Here is a 9,224-nt window from a genome sequence, read left to right on the forward strand (position 1 = left end):
GGTTAGCGCTGTCGCCTCACAGCAAGAAGGTCCAGGTTCGAGCCCCATGGCTGGTGAGGGCCTTTCTGTGCGGAGTTTGCATGTTCTCCCCGTGTCCGTGTGGGTTTCCTCCGGGTGCTCCGGTTTCCCCCACAGTCCAAAGACATGCAGGTTAGGCTAACTGGTGACTCTAAATTGACCGTAGGTGTGAATGATTGTCTGTGTCTGTGTCAGCCCTGTGATGACCTGGCGACTTGTCCAGGGTGTACCCCGCCTTTTGCCCATAGTCAGCTGGGATAGGCTCCAGCTTGCCTGCAACCCTGTAGAACAGGATAAAGCGGCTAGAGATAATGAGATGAGATTAGATGTATTATTTTTTTACACTTAAGAAACGATTTCCAATGTACACATACAGTGGTGCTTGAAAGTTTGTGAACCATTTAGAATTTTCTATATTTCTGAATAAATATGACTTAAAACATCATCAGATTTTCACACAAGTCCTAAAAGTAGATAAAGATAACCCAGTTAAACAAATGAGACAAAAATATTATACTTGGTCATTTATCTACTGAGGAAAATAATCCAATATTACATATCTCTGAGTGGCAAAAGTATGTGAACCTCTAGGATTAGCAGTTAATTTGAAGGTGAAATTAGAGTCAGGTGTTTTCAATCAATTGGGATGGCAATCAGGTGTGAGTGGGCACCCTGTTTTATTTAAAGAACAGGGATCGATCAAAGTCTGATCTTCACAACACATGTTTGTGGAAATGTATCATGGCACGAACAAAGGAGGTTTCTGAGGACCTCAGAAAAAGCGTTGTTGATGCTCATCAGGCTGGAAAAGGTTACAAAACCATCTGTAAAGAGTTTGGACTCCACCAATCCACAGTCAGACAGATTGTGTACAAATGGAGGAAATTCAAGACCATTGTTACCCTCCCCAGGAGTGGTCGACCAACAACGATCACTCCAAGAGTAAGGCGTGTAATAGTCGGCGAGGTCACAAAGGACCCCAGGGTAACTTCTAAGCAACTGAAGGCCCCCCCCCGGCGACCATGTTTGTTTACAAATTATCACAGTTGCTCACTAGCGCGGAAGTTTTACGTCTCCAACATGTGACGTCATGTTGTCTTGACAGCCATGCAATATCATAAACCATATTCAACACTCATTCTCCACTGGGTAGAGTGAGTTCTCAATCTATGATCTTCCGGCACCAGCTCTGCTGGATGGGTCACATCGTCTGCATGGAGGACTCCTGCCTCCCCAAGTTGGTCATGTATGGCAAACTGCCGGTGGGAGTCAGGCATCGAGGTAAACCCCTTAAGACGTCCTCAAGGAGGATCTCCAAGTGGTCGAAGACCCCCTTCGGACTTCAAGGTGTTGGCCAAGGACAGGAACCGATGGAGGGGAACGTCCAAGGCAGCAGTCGCACGCTTCGAGGTTGCCCTCTACCAGAAAGTGGTAGAGTGGAGAGAGCACGGTAAGTATTTTGCAATGATGCGCGAGCAGCAGCCCTCATCCATCTCCTGCCCCCACTGCCCCAGGCTCCTTCGAACTCAACTCGGGCTCTACAGCCATACTCTGAGCCATCAACGCTTGGGCGCTAGCAGGGGTGGAAGATAAACCAGAAGAGGACGGTGAAGGGAAGGATGGTGAAGGGAAGGACTCCCCATGCTCGTTACCAAGTGGATCGGACTATTCAACGTTCATTCTCCATTGGGTGGTGTGACGTAATACATGGATACGATATAATATTGCATGCTATCAAACCAAATGAATAAAATCCACTAGAAGGGAATAGAATACATGTTTTTATTCTATCAAAAATGTGTCCTGTATGTATAATAATGGATATTATTATACATACAGCCCACTTTTTCCATGGAATAAAAACATGTATTCTATTCCCTTCTAGCAGGTTTATTGATGGCATGTGATATCATATCGCTTATCCTCCATGTACTACGCCACTCTCCCCAATGGAGAATGAGTGTGCAATATTGTTATAATATTGCACGTTGTCAAGACAACACGTCACACGTTGGAGCTCATGCGAATGTCCAATGGCAAAACTTTTCTGCTGCGCATGTGCACAATCATTTCTTTGTTGGCCAGGAAAAAGAGAAGACAGGGTTAATTCAGTGTTTGGATTAAGCACTAAATAAATAAACTGAAAACTGAAACTAAAGATGCGCTGAACACCTGAAAGGCTACCAGAACTTCGTTATGTATTCTTCACATGTTTACAAGAGAAAAACATACCAACAGACATCGAAAAGAAACACATCAGAATGTAAAACTCCTGCACTAGCGCGTGACTGACAGTTTGTTCACAAACATGGCCACGAGGTTTGCTTCCTTAAAAGTGGAAGATTTGGAGAGAATTTTGAAAGAGAAAGATGCACTGAACACCCAAAAGGCTACCAAAACTCCACTGGATATTCTTCACACATATTTACAAGAGAAAAACATACCAACGGACACAGAAAAACTGGAAAAGCGAGCAATAGTGGAAATATTGTCAAAGTTCTACTTGGAGGTGAGGAAAAGTGATGTAGACTTTTACAAGAGGACTTCACTCAGCAAAGCCCTTTTGTTTTGAACAACTGCAATTAACTACTACCCAAAGTAACTTTGAACTTGAGTTGCCAACCTGTATATACGTAGCTCATATATAAGTTCAGAGGCGGTGGCAGGAAGTTTTGGATGGGGGGGGCCAAGTGTCGTGCACCAAAGGCGTGCCAAATGTAGGGGGGTCTGGGGGCATGCCCCCCCAGGCAATTTTGGAATTTTTAACCCTCTAAAACACTATTTCTCACATTTTGAGAGGCAAATTTTGGTGGAGTAAAGCTAAGTTTAATGTCTCTATTAGAGTACATTTCGTCCATGTATGTTTTTCTATATGAAACAAAACCAATAATACTATCACGTAATTATGTCTAATTAGTATCGTTGAGAGGATAACACCCCCTTACCATCGGTTTGGTACTTTCTACTGTGTTTACATGTGAGTAAATACACGTACAACATTCAAATGTACCTTGCTTAATTGAAGGAACCAAAAGTAGTGCATTCTCTTATTGAAAGACAAGAAGGCAGCAGCAATTGGTTTGCGAAATTTGACTTGGGATGTTTAAAAAAAAAAAATTTATACTGAAAACTTACCTCGTTATCATCAAGCAACTTGGGTGCCTTTGTCGAGCCCAAAAAGTTTGCAATGGATATTTGTCTGAAACTCCTCTGCATACTGATTTTCAGTAAGTGGTCAGGGCAGCAAGCAAATTCATGTAGCTCTACAGAAGCAGCAAGTTTTTTGGCACCCAAAACTGCTTGTACGCCTCGTGAACGCTATCTAGCCATCCAGACAGGACACGAGTTATCAGTCAGATACAAATGTAGCGACACTGTCATAGTCTGGCTGTCACAGGGTCCCCGCTTTGGCGCGAGTACCCAAGGAGACCAGACATGTCTAAACAGTTGCCACAGCAATGGGTTAATTAGTCCACAGAATATTCATAAATCAGCTTGTCTACTAAAAGTGATGGATTTTGCAGTTCTGCATAAGCCAAATAAGGAAAATCCCGGAAAGTGGAGGCAATCGGTGACGTTAGGGCCAGGCTAATTTGCATCGGTTTTGGTGCGAAAGGGTGCTACCAACCTACAGTACAAAGGGATGCTGCCGGGGTGCCGGGATGAAGGGACGCAGCAGGAATTAATAAGGGAAAACAAAGGTGCACAGTGGGCTGTTTATTCACACTACTCTCTCCTTTTCTTCCTTGTAAATAGTCAAAGGACTCCCATCGTAACTTGGGGGTGCACAGCCCCCCCCAACATAATTTTTTTGGGGGGGGCGCCCCCCTCTGCCGCCACCACTGAAGTAGGGTTGTTGTTCAGGCTTTTTGGACTTGTACCGTTTTTATTGTTAGAATTTTGACTTTGTGGTGGCACAGTGGTGTAGTGGTTAGCACTGTTGCCTCACAGAAAGAAGGTTCTGGGTTTGAGCCCAGCGGCCGGCGAGGGCCTTTCTGTGTGGAGTTTGCATGTTCTCCCCGTGTCTGTGTGGGTTTCCTCCGGGTGCTCCGGTTTCCCCCATAGTCCAAAGACATGCAGGTTAGGCTAATTGGTGGCTGAAAATTGACCATATGTGTGAATGGTTGTTCGTCTCTGTGTCAGCCCTGCGATAACCTGGTGACTTTTCGAGGATGTACCCCACCTCTCGTCCATAGTCAGCTGGGATAGGCTCCAGCTTGCCTGCAACCCTGTAGAACAGGATAAGTGGCTATAGATAATGGATGGATGGATGGATGGATGGATGAACTTTGACTTTGTACATGCACATTGGATTGACAGAGCATTGAATTACATTCGATCAGAATCAGCATTCGATATTGGTAAATTCCCCCCCCCCCCCCCCCCCCCCCCCCCGTTCTTAACTTCTTGTAAAATCTATAACTGTTCCATCGACTGTGTATGTATAATAATAATAATGGATTTTTGTCGTGGTCTATCAGATATGGGTCTGTCTCAGAAACTGGTCTCTCATTTGGGACATTATGGTTAAAAGATAATTTTACAATTTTTTTTGCATTTACCTAACACTCAATGTTTCTTTTGTCATGTTTAATAAGAATAAAGATAGCATCTTGCTTTATCTGGCCTTCACTGTGGAAAAATTTTTTGATTACAATTCAAATGGTTTTGTAAAATTGATTTTATATATAAAATAACTACATCATGAAGACTTAAAGCCCTGCTTCACAGAGGAGTGAAAATATTGAATAAATTTCCTCTTTTTGATTGCTTGGGTTAAAAATGCCAACTTATGATGACTGAATTGATTATTCACTTAAATATGAATAATATGATACATTTTGGGGATTTGATATGGCGAAATAGGACACAATGGAAAAATCAAGAACACACCAGAAAGATGAGAATAACGGCGGTGGTAAAAGAACAGCGACTGTACCGGCTGAAGGTCGTGCGGGTCTCTGCTGCGGCGCGCGAGCAACGGGACATCACTACCACACCGTACGGAGCCCGGGGCGGGGCAAAATGACTGGCCGTAGATTCTATCAAAAGTTGGATCTAAATTGACCATGGTTGCAAAATATTGGCCAAAAATACGCAAACACTACGAAATATGAAAGTAAGATGAAAAAGAAACATTCTATTGCCTTATACTGCAAGACTAAAACAAAATAAAACTGTCAAAACTCACCTTTTCAGTGATAACGTCCGAACAGATCACCCGCGTAACAGAGAGACCGCAAATGGAAGCGCGATCAACTTCTAACTGTTGGAGTGGAAAATTCCATTCTACACATGCAAATTGTTAATGTGTGTCCTTCCCCGCACACAAATAACACGCTACGGTAAAAAATAGACCACAACTCATTTTATAGCTCAGAAATTCATACAAGACCAGCTACCATCGTAACATATTCTGTAAGAAACATATTCTATACCTAACTTTCAGCTTTCGTTTTAAAAAACAAAATCGCAGATTTATAACAATGTTTATATGGCGTAGTGATTTTAAGTTACTACTTTTGGTGAGGTAGTGACCTTGCCCCTGAGGCTTTCCGTTTCGATCAAAACACACGATCGTATTGGTTTTGCGGAAAATGGAGTTACAACGGTGATCAAATATTTTGCATGATGTTTTATTACGGTTATGATTATTCTATGAGCGCGCCAATCCTTAGGTGTATAAAGTTACAACTTAAAATACAATTAGTGATAACTGTAGACTTTTCAGTGGACTACAACCTTTTTAAGGGAATGCGATGTAGTCAACCATTTATCATGTCCCAGATCAAGCTGTCATTTTTCCACAAATTTGCAGAATTTTTGCCAAATTCTGAATATTCACAACAAAGATTTAGTTTTATCTATATTATTTCTTTCATCATTTTATTTCAAATTAAAACCAACATCACCATTCAAAACCATATAGTTTATTGACTGTGAGTATATTTAGTGGAGTACCCCCACAGTACCCAGTTTCTGAGACAGACCCATATAGTCCATTCAGTTGAAGACTTGTTCAATATCATGCTAGCTGAATGGAATATATCTGATATACCACTCAAAGCCAGCCAGCATCCATCCATTATCTGTAGCTGCTTATTCTGTTCTACAGGGTCATGGGCAAGCTGGAGCCTATCCCAGCTGACTATGGGCAAGAGACGGGGTACACCCCGGACAAGTCACCAGGTCATCGCAGGGCTGACACATAGAGACAACCAACCATTCACACTCTCATTCACACCTACGGTCAATTTCGAGCCACCAGTTAAACTAACCTGCAAGTCTTTGGACTGTGGGGGAAACCGGAGCACCCAGAGGAAACCCATGCAGACAGGAAGAGAACATGCAAACTCCACACAGAAAGGCCCTCGCTGGCTGCTGGGCTCGAACCCAGGACCTCCTTGCTGTGATGCAACAGTGCTAACCACTACAAAGTGGTTTGCCGCTCCAAAGCCAGCCAACATTATTTAAATATTTCTTATGCATGTATTATTTTGGGGCGGCACGGTGGTGTAGTGGTTAGCGCTGTCGCCTCACAGCAAGAAGGTCCAGGTTCGAGCCCCATGGCTGGCAAGGGCCTTTCTGTGCGGAGTTTGCATGCTCTCCCCGTGTCCGCGTGGGTTTCCTCCGGGTGCTCCGGTTTCCCCCACAGTCCAAAGACATGCAGGTTAGGCTAACTGGTGACTCTAAATTGACTGTAGGTGTGAATGATTGTCTGTGTCTATGTGTCAGCCCTGTGATGACCTGGCGACTTGTCCAGGGTGTACCCCGCCTTTTGCCCATAGTCAGCTGGGATAGGCTCCAGCTTGCCTGCAACCCTGTAGAACAGGATAAAGCGGCTAGAGATAATGAGATGAGATTAGATGTATTATTTTTTTACACTTAAGAAACGATTTCCAATGTACACATACAGTGGTGCTTGAAAGTTTGTGAACCATTTAGAATTTTCTATATTTCTGAATAAATATGACTTAAAACATCATCAGATTTTCACACAAGTCCTAAAAGTAGATAAAGAGAACCCAGTTAAACAAATGAGACAAAAATATTATACTTGGTCATTTATCTACTGAGGAAAATAATCCAATATTACATATCTCTGAGTGGCAAAAGTATGTGAACCTCTCGGATTAGCAGTTAATTTGAAGGTGAAATTAGAGTCAGGTGTTTTCAATCAATGGGATGGCAATCAGGTGTGAGTGGGCACCCTGTTTTATTTAAAGAACCGGGATCGATCAAAGTCTGATCTTCACAACACATGTTTGTGGAAATGTATCATGGCACGAACAAAGGAGGTTTCTGAGGACCTCAGAAAAAGCGTTGTTGACGCTCATCAGGCTGGAAAAGGTTACAAAACCATCTCTAAAGAGTTTGGACTCCACCAATCCACAGTCAGACAGATTGTGTACAAATGGAGGAAATTCAAGACCATTGTTACCCTCCCCAGGAGTGGTCGACCAACAACGATCACTCCAAGAGTAAGGCGTGTAATAGTCGGCGAGGTCACAAAGGACCCCAGGGTAACTTCTAAGCAACTGAAGGCCTCTCTCACATTGGCTAATGTTCATGAGTCCACCATCAGGAGAACACTGAACAACAGTGGTCTGCATGGCAGAGTTGCAAGGAGAAAGCCACTGCTCTCCAAAAAGAACATTGCTGCTTGTCTGCAGTTTGCTAAAGATCATGTGGACAAGCCAGACGGCTATTGGAAAAATGTTCTGTGGATGGATGAGACCAAAATAGAATTTTGGTTTAAATGAGAAGCATTATGTTTGCAGAAAGGAAACCACTGCATTACAGCATAAGAACCTTTTCCCAGCTGTGAAACATGGTGGTGGTAGTATCATGGTTTGGGCCTGTTTTGCTGCATCTGGGCCAGGACAGCTTGTCATCATTGATGGAACAATGAATTCTGAATTATACCAGTGAATTCTAAAGGAAAATGTCAGGACATCTGTCCATGAACTGAATCTCAAGAGAAGGTGGGTCATGCAGCAAGACAACAACCCTAAGCACACAAGTCGTTCTACCAAAGAATGGTTAAAGAAGAATAAAGTTAATGTTTTGGAACGTCCAAGTCAAAGTCCTGACCTTAATCCAATCCAAATGTTGTGGAAGGACCTGAAGTGAGCAGTTCATGTGAGGAAACCCACCAACATCCCAGAGTTGAAGCTGTTCTGTACGGAGGAATGGGCTAAAATTCCTCCAGGCTGGTGTGCAGGACTGATCAGCAGTTACCGGAAACGTTTAGTTGCAGTTATTGCTGCACAAGGGGGTCACACCAGATACTGAAAGCAAAGGTTCAAATACTTTTGCCACTCACAGATATGTAATATTGGGTCATTTTCCTCAATAAATAAATGACCAAGTATAATATTTTTGTCTCAAACCCTTTGATGCAAAACACGGGTCAAAAGTGACCCGGCTGAGTTTTTATCTTCTATATCTTTGCAATAAATTAATTCCATCATTCAGTATTCAAGGTATTCCTCAATTAACTTGTTTTTGATCATCATACATCCTTATTTTATTTTTTCCTTTCTTACTTTTTGAATAAAAACCCTTTTTGTATCACTACCCTTCTAATGCACAACATGGGTCAAAAACGACCTGCGTTCATTTTCCAGGTTATTTCATGTATGGCTGAGTGTTTCTATGATCTACTTTTGAAATAAATTCATTTTGTCATTTACTTTTCCAAATACGCACAAATCATCATTTTTATTTTTCCTTTCTTAAGTTATGAACAAGCACAGCTTTTGTAATTCGACATCAAGTTTACACACATGGGTCAGAACCGACCCGCATGCATTTACTCCAGCGTTTGGTGGGAACTGTGAATTGTGCTTGTGTCAGACATTTCACAGCTCAGCACAGCGCCCTTTGCCCATCTAATACATGCAAGGAATGTTTTTCAATTGTTCTAACATTACCTTAGAAAAAAATTGATTATGTTTAGGTTCCCTTGAGAGTGAGTAGATTACTCGTCAGAAAGTTATAAGTAATTACTATTAGCTACCGAGCTGTTGACATATTCTACTTTAGTTAGCTAATTTTATTGTAGTTGGCTTAGCTAACGACATAGTTAATAAATAAATAAATAACTGGCCCCATTCACTGCTAAAGTAATTACTTGAAACAAATTATTATTATTATAGTATTAAGGCATTTAATTTTAAATCACACTTGGATGACCCATGTGT

Source organism: Neoarius graeffei, chromosome 9, assembly GCF_027579695.1.
Source record: "Neoarius graeffei isolate fNeoGra1 chromosome 9, fNeoGra1.pri, whole genome shotgun sequence".
In the NCBI taxonomy this organism is placed as follows: Eukaryota; Metazoa; Chordata; class Actinopteri; order Siluriformes; family Ariidae; genus Neoarius; species Neoarius graeffei.